The sequence below is a fragment of the Onychomys torridus genome, chromosome 3, assembly GCF_903995425.1.
Source record: "Onychomys torridus chromosome 3, mOncTor1.1, whole genome shotgun sequence".
Classification (NCBI taxonomy): Eukaryota; Metazoa; Chordata; class Mammalia; order Rodentia; family Cricetidae; genus Onychomys; species Onychomys torridus.
Genome location: NC_050445.1, coordinates 156,803,896 through 156,820,669, shown reverse-complemented (window position 1 = coordinate 156,820,669; position 16,774 = coordinate 156,803,896). Strand labels below are relative to the sequence as shown.

The following is a 16,774-nucleotide window of genomic DNA, read 5'->3' as shown; positions in this document are numbered from 1 at the left end:
CCATTCTTACCCTGTTGGAGTGTTTTCCTCTGCTGTGATCCCTGTGATCCTTGACCCCTCTCCTCCTTGGGAGGAAGCCCATTCTACCCTCTAATGAACCCTGCCTGGCTTGCAAACTATGCACTATGTCCTTTTTGAATTCATTTGATGGAGATCTGAAGAGTGGGGAGCTGAGGGAACAGTAGTAGGGAGAGCTTCCCTGCCTGTGTCTACAAAGATCAGGAAGCAGAGCAGACAGGAAGTGGGCTCAGTTATAAAATCTTACAGCTTGCCTTTATCTAGCTAGGCTTTACCTCTTGAAGTTTCCACAGCTTCCCCCAAACACCACCAGATGTTCAAACATACAAGCATGGGGGAACATTGCACATTAAACAATGCCTGGCAGATTTGCATATAAGGAATTATTGTGGACATCTTGAAGGATGCAGAATAAATCAGAGAGGAGTTGAACTCATGCAGGTCCCCAAGTGCCATGGTTGATTTCACACAGAGCCTGAAAGCTAACACTAGGTGTGCTGGCTAGTTCTATGTCAACTTGACACAAGCTAGAGTTATCTAAGAGAAAGGAATCTTAATTGAGAAAATACCTCCATAAGATCTGACTATAGGCAAGCCTGTAGGGTATTTTCTTAGTGATTGATGTGGGAGGGCCCAGCCCATTGTGGGTGGATTGGTGGTCCTGGTTGCTATAAGAAAGCAGGCTGAGTAGGCCATAAAGAGTAAGCCACTAAGCAGCACTCCTCCATTGGCCTCTGCATCAGCTTCCTGCCTCCATGTTGCTGCCCCATTTGAGTTCCTGCCCTAACTTCCTTTAATGATGAACAAATAATGTGGAAGTATAATCAAAATAAACCCTTTCCTCCCTAAGTTGCTTTGGTCATGGTGTTTCATCACAGTAACAGTAACCCAAACTAAGACACTGGGGCCTTAGCAGAGCCATTGAATCCTTCTATCAGTCAACCAGGGATGGAAGCATGAGCTAAGAGACAACTGAGGGTTATTCCTAGGAAGCATCACAGCCAACCACAGTCCTAGGAGCTGGGGGTTAATACTTTGTGTTTTCTCAGAGGACAGCACACTTGATGCCATTACTCTTGTACTCAGAGGGTTAATGAATTAATCCATAACCACTATTCTACCCAGTGCTCAGATACCATTAGACACAACTATCATGTTTACTATTATCTCATAGGTAAGTGTCTATGGAACACTAGATATCTGAAGATGCCAAAGGAGAGTCTTCTAGGAAAGTGCAGAAATAAATAATGAAGGATGCTGTCCACAGTGACATATGATCCTGGAAGGACTTCTGATGACTTACAAAGTCAGATAACTTCTGTGACAGTCTGGGGCCACTTAACAGCTGACCACAGCAGCACTCTCTTGGATTTTTTAATGTTGCGAATGAAGCCATGCATGAGCGATATCGAGGGAGATTTTCTATGAAGAAAATCATTTATGGAGTAGTGCCTCTTGGGTAGTTGTCTCTTTCTTCAGGTAGTCTTAGCATGTCACCTGGGGGAAGATACTGAACCAGAGGCAAGAAGACAGTGTACAGAGGACACAACAGAGAGTTTGGATCCAGACTGGTAAGATGGGGTTCTAAATGTGAGAACCCCAGACACATGACCTTAGACAAACACTGCAGTCTCCTATACTTTCAGGTTTCTACCTGCAAAATGCAGACAGTGGTTCCCACTTGATGGGCTGTAGGAACAGAATGGTGATGCCAGACATGTTCAGGCTCCTTGTGAGACTTACAGAGATGTTCACTGAATCTCTTCATCATTATTGACATCAGTGTTGCGCAGTGTGGTATAGATGTTTCCTCTCAACATGACCACCCCGTCACCATTACAGGACAGAGATATCCTTGGCCCAGTAGTCATGACAACAAAATAAAACAATACAGGACTTAAATCAGTGAGTAATAGTAACTTATGTTCCTCAGTAAAACTGGGAAGGCAGAGCCACTAGACCTGTTACTCTCCTGCTCCCTAGTTGCATGTGGTCTTGGCAAGAGGGGTGCTGGAGGAAATAGGAAGTAGAAAGCTGGATTAGAAAGGGACTCCATCCATGCAGCTCTCAGAAGTTGCCATCATGGCGGGGCTTTTGGTGATACATTGATGCTCTGATAAGAAACCTCCCACTCTATAAACAGAAATATTTTTTTTAAAAAATGGAATGCTTCACGAATTTGCATGTTATCCTTGCACAGGGGCCATGGTAATCTTCTCTATATCGTTCTCATTTTAGTATATGTGCTGCCGAAGCAAGCACAAACGGAAATATTAAATGAAATTGAAAGTTCTATTTCTTGCTTGCACATAGCCACATTTCAAGTGCTAATGACCCAAAGTGACTAGTGGTCACTGTGATGAATAGCATGATGTGGATTATTTTGGTTGTCATAGACAGTTCTCTTGAACAGTTCTGCTGCGTGGTCGTACTAAGTAGGTTTCCTTGATAACTCCAGCCTGCCTGTCTGATGGGGAACAACAGTTAAACCTCCCTGCCTTGCTTCTATCAGCTGGAAAGTGAGGCTCCAGCTTTGGGTGCCTTTTTCTTCCTTGTATGCACAACACCTACCGTGTGCTGTAAGCACAGCCAGCTCTTAGTATACCTTCTATTCAACAGAGAACTCGCAAAGTACTTAAGGACTGGCACTTGTTGATATTTTAGAGGGAATAGTAGGTTTGGGATTGTGCTAATGTCTATAGAGACTTATTTATAATTAGGTTTAAGGACATCGGGTAAAGAATTTAAAAGAAAGAATAGATGGGGAGAGCCAAAAATGTTTATACATGTTCTGAATAAAGAGAGAATGGAAAAGAGGAAACAAGTTAGTAGATCCTGGGCACAAGGTCACTCAGACACATCTTCCTCCTTCAACATCTTGTCACAGGGGAGGCCTGAAGCCCTGAGTGTAATTGTCTTGGCTGGAACTCCTGTGCTAGAGCAAACGGAAATCTGAGTGTGTCAACAAATGATTTAATTAAACAGCAGGCAGCTATGCAAAGGCAGTTGTGTTGTCAGGTGAGCTAATGTGACCGACAACTGTGTTGGAAAGGACAGCGAGGCATCAGAAATACTGCACAGTTCTGGGGACCAGGATACAGACTGGGGGAGCTGGTGTGAAAAGTGAAACCAGAAATGAGATTAGGAAAATGGAATTGCATTATTCAAGAAAATATACATATGAATTAACCCCCTGGAGCTCAAATGTAAATTTAAAAGCAAAGATACCAAGGCGTCATTTCAGAGAGCCGAGATCAGGAGGGGCCAGATGACTTAGGAAGGGACTCAATCTGTGCCACCCGGGTGAAGTGGAAGTCACAGTAAAAGCAGAAGGGAATGGAGGTGTAAAAGCCGGAAAGGAGCAGATGGCCAAGGCATTTAGCTTTCTTGGGTGCCAACTCTGGGTACACTTTATGTTTCACTCCAAGTTAGCAAATATTAAGACATTAAAATGCATTAAACATGCTGTGTATCCCAACTTGCCATATCGTTACCACACAGTTAAAGGGAATTAGACTGGGTGGGATGTATGCAAACATGTCAGCAATGCTGAGATGGAGAGAGTAAGGTTAGCTGACTTTCTGTCTCCTGAATCTTTGCCTTGTCAATGACAACTTACACACCCTTCATCTAGACAGTCCTAAGAGGCCCCCTACTTCCAAAAAGGCAACAAAGAAAATTGTATTTTGGGTGACACTTTGATTAAAGGTGTCAGTGGCTTTCAGCAGGGTTTGTACATGGAAGGTGTTCTATTCGATTTAGGTTCGTCACTTACCCCAAGCCATTATCAATCAGTGGGCTCATGAAGATCAACAGACCATTGGTTATGCCAGTCCATCCTTTAGATGCCTTTCTGTGTGTGTATTCTATTTCAGGCTTGGAGCTTCCTGTGTAGGTTGACTAAGGCCACCTGGTGAGCTAAAGGTTTTCATTGGTTCACAAACATATCGCCTAAGGACTAGCTTGAGGTCAGAGTTGGTGACCTCCCCAAACTTCCTGGTTGATCTCAGCTACATTAGGGTTATGTAGCCAGAATGTGACTGATTGCTTAGGGGGCACTTGTCCTACCCCTTTCCTCCAGATCGCCAAGCTCTAGACTGCCAGGTTCTCTTCACGGTGTCCCAAGTACATGGCATCACATCTGAGAAAACAGAAGAGATTTCTTCCTCTCTGCTTTTTACTTCTACCTGAATCAAAACCGTAGTTCTTGGTGGCGAGGGCTGGCAACCCTAGCTACTGTGGAAGCTGGGGCAGGAGGATCACTACAAGTTCCAGGCCAGCTTGGACAACTTAGTGAGTTGTTGTCTCAAAAAGGAAAAGGCAAAGGCTCGGATGCAGTTCGGTGGCAGGTCTCTTGCATGTCCTGTGTAGCATCCATGTGTACAGGAGAAAAAAGATTGTGTTTTGTTGATTTATTCCGTCAGTCTGTGTGTTTTGAGTGTCTGTATGCTAGGTGCTGATCTGGGCAGTAGGGATGAAGTGGGCTCCGGATCTGAGTTAATAAAGAAGCAGCTGTTCACAGCTGGCATATCAGCCCTGACTCCTTTAGACATGATTTAAAATGCAGTGGAGAAAAACATCCTATTCTCATACCTATGGGGTGTCAGCTGAATGTGCTGAAATAGTCAAGAAAGTGTGTGCTGACAGCCGCCCTGCTCCAAGGTATGTTTTAGAAAATAATATGTACAAAAAGGAGGTGTCTATAATAATGTCTTTTTGTTTTCAAGCTGTGGAGTTATTAAAAAGAGCATTAGGGTCTCTGACCAAAGAGAAAGAAACAGAATTGGTGTCTAAATATACAGTTATATGTAAATTAATTTTGTTTTGCTATGTATTTACCTATGTACAAACAGTAGAAATATGGTCAAGGCAAAACCATCACTGTGTCTGTGTGCTTTCTGTTGTAGCTTTCCTCTGACGACAGAACACATGGAATAATCTACCCAGGGGAAGAGAATCATGGATGGGTGTGCAGTGTGGAGCAAAGATCCTCACCCCATAGAAGCTGAGAAGCAAAGAGAAAGAGAGAGTCAGGCTGGCTGCTCAGTATCCCCTTCCAGGGCGTGTCCTCAGTGACCTAACATCCTTCTAGTAAGCTCTGTCCCTCCAAGGTTCCACTAGCTCCCAGTAAGGTGACAGAGTGGAAGCCATGACTCTAGCATGTGGGCCCTGGGGGACACCAGGAGTTAGAGGAAGTAAGTGTGTGTGTGTGTGTGTGTGTGTGTGTGTGTGTGTGTGTGTGTGTTAGATACAAATGGTGACCAGGGGAGTGTGAAAAGACTCTGAGAAGGGAGGGAAGCACAGAATTCCTTGAGTGTTTTCATAACTATTTGTGTGGTTCAGTAATCATGTTCAGGAGTGATCACAACCAAAGTGAGAATTTGAAGCAAGATCACTGAAGACAAAGGAAGCTGGCTTTGAACATGTTGATTGTAAGCCCTGCGAGTAATTTAATATATGCAATATGTATTCCTGTATAATGTATTGGTATATATGCACACACGTACATTATGAATCAATAGTAAGTAGAAATGTCTTTCACATCCCAAAGTTGGGAATATGACAGTAAAATTTCTTTAATAGCAGAATTAAACCACCTTTATTTATAAACTATGTATCAAAATAGTTTTAAAAGACATCTATATGGAATTTACTATAAAAAAACAAGTACATTTTTAAACTGATGAAATATACATATCATTTGCAGCCATATCCAGTTGTTGATTACATGATTTTTTAAAAGCCAACAATTATTTCAATATTCATCTAAAAAACCTGATTGAGTGAGAAGATAAACAAATCTGCCATTAGACGATGAAAGGGATGTGTATGTAAAATCATGAAAGGGTATATTAGAGAATTACTCAAGTGCTTGAGGGAAATTTATGTAAATATCATTTTTTCAGAAATTTAAATGTAAAAAAGTTCCAAAAGTGATAGACTATTAAATCATAAATATGCATCACCATGAAGCAATACTGAAGACATTACACATTTCTCCTTAGGATAAACATTCAATGAAAATAGAAAACATTTTCAAAGTACCCTGATTGCCAAGTATTTACATCAGCCTCAGCTGATTCAGTCTAAAATAAACACAGATATTTAGGTAGAAAAGTAAATGAAGCACGCTTACCTTTTTTTCCTTTTCTAGAAAACATTCCTTTAGGGTCAGAAATTTCCATAGTATAAATAATCTTTAAGAGCTTAAAAAGTTACCTTTTTGGCTGCAGATGGCTCAGTCAGAAGGGCCTTCTATGCAGCCTGAGGACCTGGGTTCAGATCTCCCCATCTACATGTAAAAGCCAGGTGCAGTGATGTGTGCCTGTAACCACTGCATTGGGAGGGTAGTGACAGGCAGCTCTCAGGCCTTGTTGACCAGCCCAGCCTAGCAGAATCCATGAGTTCTAAGTGCAGTAAGAGAAAATGACTCAAAAGTAAGTGCAGAGATTAAGGACAACACATGGCAACCTCTGGTCTCCACACGTGCACTTGTATACATACACACCACTGATAACACATACACACAATTACCTATAAACTGAGTAAGAAAGTATATTTTTCATGACATTTTAACAAATTGAATTCCTTTCACTGCTTTGCCCTGTGGTAAATGTGGCTTGTGGTATCTGAGTCTATAGGAATGTGGGAGAGGTAATGAGTTCTAGGGCATACCTACCCTTGCTAGAAATTTAAGACAAGTGTCAAAACATGTAAACATCACCATTGCTCATTTAAAAGTGGAATCCTTTCCAAATTCAATGAGAAGCTACAAATTATCATCCTCATTTGCACATAAAGAAGACAAGGTTCAGTTGACTTCTGTAGACAAGCCTGAGGTGGAGGAGCTAATGCAGGACTCGGCTTTCAGAAGTCTCATCTTTTACAATGGCTACGTAGCCAGCAGGCTAAACCCAGCTGCAACTCTGGTTGATTAATTTTCTCTCAGGAAGTCAGGGATCTGTAAAATGACCTATCCAAGGTGCTTCTGAAGATAGTGTTAGGGCAGGATTTAAATCAGTCAGTCTGACTCAAAGCTATCTCCCTGCATGCTTGGCTGCTTTCCATGGGAGAAGTTTCTGAGCACATTGCCACATACTGGACCCCATAGTCCACTGGGCTCTTGCAATCTACGCAGAAATCCTCCCAGAATGGTAATGTAGTGACGGGCCAGGGCAGCATGCACTTGAGCCTGGAAGTCAACACTAACCTGTCCAGCTGCAAGTCTGAACCAGCTCACTCTGTGCCATTAGGGCCCTTCCTGAGCCCTGCATCTTATAAACCAGAGATCCAGTACCTCCAAAGACAAAACGTGGATAACTTTAAACCAAAATCAGATAGCCCATCAGTCATCAGAAGGTTTATAGCATACACTAAAGTTTCTGGGAATCATGTGAAGATTAACAAATAGATTGGAAATACAGCTGACCTAGGTCATGGTTTAAATGTTAAATGTCCCTCACTGCCTGCCTCATGTGTTTGCATGCAGTCCTAGCTGGTGGAGCTGTTTGGAGGAAGTTGTAGAATCTTTGGGAAGTGGAATCTGCCTGAAGGAAGTGGGTGACTAGATCTTGAGATATATACCGTACCCTACTTCCTGTCCTGTCTAGACAAACACCCCATACTCCCTCTGCCACAGCCTGTGTCACTCACCACCATGTGTGCCTGGCCACTCTGGTGGACTTTGCTGTAATCAGACTTTCTTTTGTGCCACCAGCTCACAAATAACAACATGGAGACTTATTAATTATGAAGGGTCAGCTTTAGCTTAGGCTTGCCCCATTAGCTTTTATAACATAAATTAACCCATATTTTTATTGATCTATGTTCTACCATGTGGCTTTTACTTATCTCCCATTTTGTGTGTCTGACTTGTTCTGCATCTCCATGGCAGCTCCACCGCACCTTGATTATCTCCTCCTACTTTCTTTCTCTGCCCAGAAGTCCCGCCTATACCTCCTGCCTAGCTATTGGCCACTCAGCTCTTGATTAAACCAACCATAGCAATACATCTTCACACAGAGTACAGACATCCTATAACACTGTGTCCTCAGTCTCTGAGCTAAAGTCAGTCTTTCCACCACTCAGCTGCTGCTTGTCAAATGTTGGGTCACAGCACCTATAAAAATAACAAACACAGTTTGATAGACAACTGAAGCTTACTATTGTTTACAAACAAATAGGCTGAGAAGTGATGGAGAAATGTGTGTGTGTGTGTGTGTGTGTGTGTGTATGTGTGTGCATGCTGCAGTGTAACTATGCTTGTGGAGATCAGAGTTCATTGCTGGGATTTCCTCTACAGCTCCCCACCTTATTCTTAGAAACAGGGTCTCTCATCAATCCATAGCCCACTCACTGATCAACTACACTGGCTGTGGGAGAGCTCCAGGATCCCTTTATTTCTGCCTCCTCAGTGCTGGAATTATAGGCACATGCTATCATGTCTAACTTTTCACATGGGTGACTGGGAATCTGAACTCAGGCTCACATGTGTGAAACTAATACTTTATTCAGGGAGCCATTTTCCCAACCCTGAGAAAGAGTTACTAAAATTGAAGTAATACGATACAGATAAGAAATATCCTGGTTGGTTTTGTTGACTTGACACAACCCAGAGCCACCTGAGAAGGGGTTTCAATGGAATGATTTCCCAGACTGGATTGGCTGGTGGGAAATTGTCTTGATAGTTGATTGATGTGAGAGGGCTCAGGCCACTGTGGACGATGCCTTCCTTAAGTAGATGGTCTTGGTGGTATAAGAAAGCAGGTTGAGTAGGAGCCAGAGGCAGCAAGCCAGTAAGAAGTGTTTATCCATGGTTTCTGCTTCAAGCCTCTGCCTTGGCTTCCCTCCATGATGGCAGGGAAAACAGCAGATGAAATTTCCTCCCCGAGTTAGTAATGGTGTTTATCACAGCAACACAAAGCTAGTAAAGAAGCAATGAGTTGCTTCTAGCCCAGGCAGTGATGTGAGTAGTGTCACAGAGTTCTGTTACCTAGAGGCCCCTCTGTCTTCACTGCCAGTTGTACAGATCTGCCCAGTCACTCTGAAAAGCGTACTGGGGAGTTAGGTACTCACAGAGCACATGGGTGTTTCTCAGCTGAGTAAGTGTGGGTTGACTGGCGATGGGGACTACAGACACCCTCAGCTGTATTTCCTTCAGTGAGTGCACAGACCTTTCATGCTTTGCAGAACAGCCCTTGTAGAGAGGGCTGCAGAAAGCAGATGCTAGAGGTGTTAGAGAAATTCTAGATAGAAAGTGTTCTGCAGAATGGATTCCACGAGACCACTTGACCTTCAGTGTTGGTAAGGGATGCTTGCTCACCAGCCAGCGAATACAACCATCAACTGGAAAGTGTCCACACACTGAGAAGTTTGTCCTCAGGCAGGAGGGAACCCGGCTAGGAGTTAGCATCAGATGGTGGGGTCCACAGTGCTCCTCCCTGGGGGCCTAGACCTGAGTCCTGCACTTTCCCAGAAGACACTGGAGTCCTGGCACAGCAGGCTGACAGTATTTGAGGTACACAGAGCAGACCTCTCCCACAGTGTAAGCTTTCTCATGTGTGGGAAGGGACTCTCTCCAGTTCTCCAAATGCAGACCCAAAGAGATGTGGAACTCCACACATCCCCCCCCCCTTCATCTTTTGATTCTGTTGATCCTAATAACTGGAAAGAACACCTCCCTGAAGAAATAGGAAATTTTCTTTTCTTGCCAGGAAATACTATAATTGAAGGAAAACGGCCACTAAAGCTTGAGTATCATTTAGATAATTTAAGGCTATCTTTGTCCTGGCAAAACAATTCCAATGAATGCTTCATACATAATGTGGACAAAAAATCAGTTTCTCAAATAATGGTACAAATAAGAAAACACCCGTCGGAACCCAGTGTTTCCATCTGCACCATCCCCCTCCTCTGTAAGTCAGTCCTCTTAAAGGTCCATGGACAGTGCAGGTAGGTTACAGCTCTGTCTGGTCCTCCCAACCCCTTTTCTGGTGAACTTTGATACTTTGGCTAACTGTGGAGTTAGCTGCTTGACAAATGTCATGATCTTAGGTATGTGTCTTTTAAATTTTAGCTAGCCTCTTCTATGTAATAGAACATTCTTATGGGTTAACTCACAGAACTCATTATCTGCATATCCCTTTAAAGCCCACAAAGTCACCATGTAATCTTGCTGGGTTGCTAACACAAATAAAATCACTGTTGCTAGCGGGGAATGTCTTACAACCAAAGCCCTAGAAAAGAATGATTGAAACAATGTGTTTCCATGGGGGAAAAGGAGTGGGTCCTTTGATCTTCTGGGATGATCTCCCAGATCATCAGGGGTAGGACTGATATGGTCTGAAAAACTAGCAGATTAACTTCAGAGAGATGCATCCTGAGATATTTCCATGATACCTTATCTTTTTCATGTATACTTTTCCTGATTTTCTGGGTAGGTAGGTATTATGGCAGCACCTCATCTAGACAAGCATTCCCCTCATATATACCATGACCCTGACCAGCAACCTGCAGAGGTGATAGAGACCTCAGGATGAGAGGGCAGTTGTGCCACAAAGTGAACATGGTGTCGACCTTCGCTCGACAGACAAAAATGACTCCAGGCTCTCCCAGCATCCAGGAACTGTCTTAAATTTAAGTCAGTCATTTCCCTAGAACCAAGATCTAACAGAAGTGGTAGGTAGCGCCTCTTCTCTCCTCTTGTCATAGGCGACTTTGCTCACAGGATCAAAGGCCTCAGTGTCTATGATCTCTAGGTTCTTCCTCTTCTTCCTCTGTGCCTCTTGCTGAGGTAGCTCCTACAGGAGTCCCCATAGAGTACTGTGTTGAACTGAGTTATGGGGACTCCATGTTAGGATTGGGGTGATGCTCCTTTCCTTAGTCTGTGGGACTTATTGCCTGCATCTTACATTTAAAACATTTGTTTTTCTAAATATAGATGGTTCTTCCTGCCGCCTAGGAGTTGGTTCCCAGTTCAGTCTCTGAATTTATTTAGGCTACCGCCTTCACCTTCATTGTGTTCATTTGTTTGTTTTTTGAGACAGAGTCTCTTGTTGCCCAGACTGGCTTCCAATTTGTTGTATAACTGAGACTGGCCTTGGACTCTTGATCTTCCGCTTCCACCTTCCAAGCACTGGGATTACAAGTGTACTACTTTGCTTTGATTGCTGTGATAAACACAATGACAAAAAGCAATCTGGGCAGGGAAGCGTTTATTTGACTTACTTGTCCTGATCACAGCCCATCATTGAGGGAAGTCAGGGCGGGACTCAAGAGGGAACAGAAGAAGGAACCATGCGACAAATACCACTCACTGGCTTGTACCTGGTGGCTTGCTCAGCTTGCTTTCTTATACAACCCAGGACCATTTTCCCTGGGGTGGGTCCATACACATTGGGCTGTGCCCTCCCACATCAATCATTAATTAAGAAAATGCTCCATGACATGCCCACAAGACAGTTTGTTTGATGGAGGTAATCCCTTGACATTCCTTTTTCCTAGCTATGTCTAGGCTTGTTGACAAACACTAATACGTAAAACAGGTGTATGCTACCACATTTGACTCTGTCCAGATTCTGACTTTGTCCTCACAGGAGCGAGTTTTCCCTGCTAACACCTAGTACTCTGCCTTTGTCAGTCACACTTTTTCTAAGGAAGATTATTTCTTTCTGAAATCATGAGTTAAATGAAAAAAAAAATTCTCTTGTAATGTGATCTGAAAAAAATGACTCCAAATAGTTGTAATTTGTTGAGGAACTTTCCATGGTCAGTGATTGAAGTAGAAATGTGAAAACTGCCTTTTGTTGATGGTGGTTCAATCAAATATACAGCATGGCCCTTTTCCTGCCCAGGCCATTTTCTTTGGGGAAAGCATGGTGATTCCAGTCACAGACAAACATGAGTTCTAGTGGCCTTGGCCAGGTTGCCTAATTTATCCTCAGAGCTAAGAAGCCATGGTATATGTGAAGTTATATAATAACAATTATCTGATTATTTGTGAGGAAATGAATATGAAAAGATATTACTGTAGTTAACTTTAAGGGTTAAATACAAAGAATCAGATGATTATCCTCATATAACTTCATGCATACCATTTTACTGGACATTGTGAGACAATTACCACAAAGCAGGCTTCATTTTCACCAGGAGTTCATGGCTGCTCTGAATGCCATGCCTTTTATATGAATGCTGGGGTGAGAGAAACTTTCTTAATTGACTGCCTGGATCTTCACACTACCTCCAGGGTCAGAGGACAGGGTTCCCACAGCAACCCATCCAATAGAAACACAGTTATGACCCGAAATGTGGAGAAAAGGCTGTCTTGTACATTTTATGCAGCATTTAAAATATTTTCTTCATCACCTTACATTAATTATTTTAATTTTTAAATTATACCTATTTATTTTGGAGGGACAGGGGTACCCATGCCATAGTGCATGTGTGGAGGTCAGACAACAAAATATAGGAGTCATTCCTCTCCTACCATGGGTTCGGGGGACTAATAGTTTGTCAAGATTGGGCAGTCTTTACCTACTGGACCACCTTGCTGGCCCTAGCTATACATTCATGATTTAAAATAATTTTATCCGAGAACTCCTGCTGTTAGCTTTGATCTTCTGTGCATTCACCAACACATACTTTTTGGATGGAAGAATTCATGACTAAATGAAATTTGATGATTTATAGATGGAAAAATATTGAAAAGATTATTAGGAAGAGTTTAACAGTAATATCCAGGAAAAGGAAACATTGATGTTGGGAAGAATCTAGATATATAGTGAGAGATCAGTTAACAGGACAGAGAGAGTGGAGGTGCTAGCCTGTTTGAGGGTCTACAAAGATGGTTCCTACCACCTGGGGTTTTCACAGCTCTGAGCTTCCTACCCTGAAGAAAGAATACTTTCTCTCCTAACTGGAATGTTTCAGTATTTATAAATTAAAAAAGAAAGAGAAGTTATTCATAAATATTGTCATTTTCTATAACAAAATACAACCTCTGATTTGATGGATTCCATTCCCACATGACATTGACCTCCACTGGGGAAGTGGGGTGAGACCATGGCATTGAAGCCACAGGTAGAGAGTGTCTGGGAGCTCTTCAGGATTGTCCTCAGCTACATAGTGTGGAGACTTTGTCCCTAAGCCAAAGTGCAAAGTCATTTTAAAGCTTTTCTGGGAAATGTTATGACAAATTTGTATTTGGTATAGGGAACACTGGTATTGTCTACTTGTTTTCACATAGGAACCATCCAGAACCATCCAGACTTCCTAACTGAAATACCTTAACAGTGAATTCTTCCTAAATTTCACACTGTCAGGGAAGTTACTTACCCATCACTCCTTCAAAATGTGAAGCCTTTCCTCATGTCTTTCAAATCAGCATCAGAACTTTTAACTAAAATCTGAGGATTGATTCTGACTCCACGTGAAAACTGTCACATCACTGGTGTGTGTTCATCAAATAGCATCTATAGAGCAAACCCATATGCTCAGCATCTTTTGAAAAATACCTCTGAGTCAGGACATGTTTGGCATGTCTAGCTTTCTCAAAAAGATTATTTCATTTCTTGTTGTATAAAAGCTCATTGTTTAAAAGAAAATCACTTGTTTGAACTAGAAAGATATAATAAAAATTAAAATTGTATCATTTAGTAACAGTAGCAGGTGCCTGGGAAGACATGGAACAACCAGAAACTCCTGTGGAATACAGGTGGGCATGGATATAGGAACAGCTATCTCATAAAAAGGCTTTTCATATCTACCAGTGACACAGCAAGGGGAACACACACGCACGCGCGCGCGCGCGCGCGCACACACACACACACACACACACACACACTCAAACACACACAAGCATGCTCATAAAGATATATTAGAATATTCATAAGAGTCAGAAACTGGAACCCACTCAAATGCCTGTCAACATTAGAAAGGATGACTAGGTCCTATCCCACTCATTTTGTTGAATCCTGCACAGCAGTGAGACTACATAGACCTCTGCAGCACACAACAGTGTAAGTGAATTCTGCACAGCAGTGAGAACACATGGACCTCTGCAGCACACAACAGTGTAAGTGAATCCTGCACAGCAGTGAGAACACATGGACCTCTGCAGCACACAACAGTGTAAGTGAATTCTGCACAGCAGTGAGAACACATGGACCTCTGCAGCACACAATAGTGTAACTGACGCTTGGAAGGGCGATACCACGCAAACAAGGGTTACTGCTTGATTAAGTTCTCATACAGTTCAATCCAGACCTGAGGGCAGGGAGCGATTGCTTCTGGGGTGGGAATGCCTAGCATGGGCACAAAGAGACTTTTCCAAGTGCTAGAGATGGTCTTGGTCTGCTTCTGGCTCTGAGTGCTGCACACACAAGCCATGTACCTTGTGAAATGTGCATTGACCTGTGTGTATTGCATGTCAATTAAATCTGATGACATGATCCAGGGTCAGAGGTAAGACGCAAAATAGGTAGAAGTCAAGTAGTGTTCCCTAAATCAAAAAACAATGTCATAACATTTTCTAGGAATTTTTTCATTGATTTTGCACTTTGGTTTTGGAGACAGAGTCTCCATGTAGTTCAGGAAGTCTTAAAATTCACTATGTAGCTGAGGATGACCTTGACTTTCTGATTCTCTAGCCTCTAGCTTCTAGATGCTGGGGTTGTAGGCATGTACCATCACATCTGGTTTTATGTGGTGCTAGGAATTGAGCCCAGGGCTTCGTACATGCTAAGCAAGCACTCTACCAGCTAAGTGACATTCCCAGCCTCCCACTGCAGTTTCATAATGCAAGTTTCATGAGCTTTGTTGCATATACTAAAACTATCCTGGATGATTTGAGGCCTGTGCCCTTTGATGTGTCACAAGCCACTCTCTTCTCTGTATGTGTCTGATACATGTTTGTTTGGCATCCGTACTAGAAGGCCAGAATACTCTGCTCACTGTTACTCCAGAGATGACGGTATATATGCATCTCTTAACAGCTTTGCTATAATTAGATTAAATGAGATGATGTATGCAGGGAGTATATTATAGGGGGTAGAGAGAGGCTCACTGGTTAAGAGCACTTACTGCTTTGGCAAAGGACCCAAGTTTAGTTCCCAGCACCTACATGGTGCCTCACAACCACCTGTAACTCCAGTTCTAGGGACTTTGACACCTTCTCTTCCACAGGCTTGCACATTGTGCATATGCATACATGCAGGTAAAACACTCATACAAATAAAATGAAAATAACTTTATCTTATAAAGAGTATATTGTAAACTCAGTGAAATATGGGCAATGTATTTCATCACATAAAAATGTTTCTCAGTAGGACATGAAACGTGGACCTCAATGAAATAAAAAACAGTAAGAAGCAGTATTTTCTCACCATACAAGGGTTGGCTAAAGTACAATGAGTCTGTGGTCAGTGTTTTCAGTTGCATACATGTGGAAAAATCTATTCAAATATTTAAAATAACTTATTTAAATCAAATTTTAAGTATAAATTTAAATATAAATAAATATTTAAATAAGTAGAAAATACAGAGTCTCACTAAGAACAAATCACCTACTCTTTCTGAGTTTCCATTTCTTGTGTAAAGAGTGAAGATTGACATCACTGAGGTGTGGTTTTCTGATCAGCACTCACTAACACAAGATGTTTTCTTTGCATGATGGGAGTGAGAAAGACTGTCACACTCCAAAGAAGAAGGTCCTTGAGCAGACGGTGTGACTAGAAATGATAGGGAGCCTCGCAAAGGAACTTAGAGAGACCCTGTGGTAGACAAGAAAGAAACCTTAGCTGCAGCCTGTATTTGTGAGGTGCCAACCTTAATAAACACCTGACATAATGGCCATGTATATAGTGTGTGCTGATATTGGATCCAGGACTAGAACCCACTTTTCTGGAAAACAAAAACAAACAAACAAAAAAAAAAAAAACAGAGACCAAATTTTAAAGAAAATTCTAACTTGAAAAATTTAGACATCAAGGTACCCTCCAAGCCCTGAAACTGACATTAAACTGCATTTCAAAAGTACTCAAATGCGTTGTTTTTCCAGCTCTTTTCAACCGACCTTAAGCATATATTGTCCGTCTCTGTAGTAGACCATGGAGGGTCCAGTCACACATGTATAGGCCATGGAGGGTCCAGTCACACATGTGTAGACTGTGGATGGTCCAGTCACACATGTTGACAAGCATGACATCTTCAGTTTGTGTAATTGGATTTCCTGTAATTTTAAACAATGATCCATTCTAGGTTTGGAGTGCAGGATGGATCTGAGGAAGGACAAATGGACAGTCTTTCTTACAGATTTGAGAACTCTTATTTCCATAGCCTCATTTTTCTGAGAAATGGAAAGGCCGTCTCTAGTCTATCTTATCTCTCAAGGTGGCCAGTTTTCCTTTCACTACTTTGAAGTTGTAAGATGCTTGATTGCCAACCAAGCTGTGAAGAGAAAAGCTTTTCTTTTTGTCAGAAGAAATGAGATGCTAGGAAAAAGGTTCAAAATTAGCATTTTCCTCCAGCACCTTGATACATAGCTCTTATTTATGAGATGCATGTTTTTGTGATAACTAAATGACTTGAAAGCTCAGACAGTGAAGAGAACAATGGCAGCCAGCTCAAGAGAGTGCCAGCCACTTATCTGTACCTTAGGCTGGCAGGTCTCTTTCCTCCACTGCTTGTCATGACTGTTAAGTGCTATTGAATCTGCAGAGGTGCCTGGGAAAACAGTGCTGCCCATTTTAAATGGTTGTTA

At 42.2% G+C, this 16,774-nt stretch overlaps 1 non-coding gene across 1 annotated transcript; it reads right to left on the bottom strand.

Annotated features, from left to right (window-relative positions):
- Positions 1–2,173: 2,173 nt before the first annotated feature.
- On the bottom strand, positions 2,174–2,280 carry LOC118580915. The gene has a single exon (XR_004944577.1). It is a non-coding gene; the product is annotated as a U6 spliceosomal RNA (small nuclear RNA).
- Between the last annotated feature and the right edge of the window lie 14,494 nt (positions 2,281–16,774).